The following is an 862-nucleotide window of genomic DNA, read 5'->3' as shown; positions in this document are numbered from 1 at the left end:
GGAACGTTCAATTATGATTATCGTCTTCGCTCTCGTCCATACAAGATAAAATATGCTCTTGTTCACCCTACATTATTCTTTTCTAATCATATATATGAGAAAAATAAATTGTATTGATATTCTCACTTTTTTATATATTTTTTCTTTTTGAAAAAAATGACAAATATGAGATTGGTTTAGCCTAAACACAAACATGGCCAAACACAAAGTTTGGATTACCCTTGCAAAATAAAACAATTGTTCTTATTTTTTATTTCACTTGTTATATTTTATGTTGGATTGAAAACATATAATAGTTTTGTATTGTAATTAACCAATATAATTTAGTTTAGTTGATTATATTATTTTTTTTAAAAAGTCCATGCAATATGATATAAAATATAATCATATTTGAAAATTAACTTAGTAGTGAAACAAACAAACTTTTTTTATTCTCACCAAAAGAATAAAAAATTGTTGCAACGGTGTGAATATTTTGGTTAATAATTTGATCCGAGTATTTTAATAATTAACTTATTAGTGAAAACAAGCTCTTATTCTCACCAAATTAATAACAAGTCGTTGTAGTATAGTGGTAAGTATTCCCGCCTGTCACGCGGGTGACCCGGGTTCGATCCCCGGCAACGGCGTTAACATTTTGATTTAACACGGTAAGCTGAGATTTATGAAAATCAATTTATTAGTGAAACAATTTTTTTTTTGATTTTTGATTCTGACAAGAAGCATAACAAGTCGTTGTAGTATAGTGGTATGTATCACTGCATGACATGTGGTTGACCCAGGTTCTCAATTCCCTGGAAAATATGACTTATTTGAATAACTTGGTGAAGGAAAAATAGTTGTAGAAAAAGGAAACAATAGA

General features: G+C 28.7%; 1 non-coding gene across 1 annotated transcript; it reads left to right on the top strand.

Moving 5' to 3' along the window:
- Nucleotides 1-557: 557 nt before the first annotated feature.
- Nucleotides 558-629, top strand: TRNAD-GUC. The gene has a single exon. It is a non-coding gene; the product is annotated as a tRNA-Asp (tRNA).
- The last annotated feature ends 233 nt before the right edge of the window (nucleotides 630-862 follow it).

This window comes from Impatiens glandulifera, chromosome 6 (genome assembly GCF_907164915.1).
Source record: "Impatiens glandulifera chromosome 6, dImpGla2.1, whole genome shotgun sequence".
Taxonomy (NCBI): Eukaryota; Viridiplantae; Streptophyta; class Magnoliopsida; order Ericales; family Balsaminaceae; genus Impatiens; species Impatiens glandulifera.
This window is presented reverse-complemented; position numbering and strand designations above follow the sequence as displayed.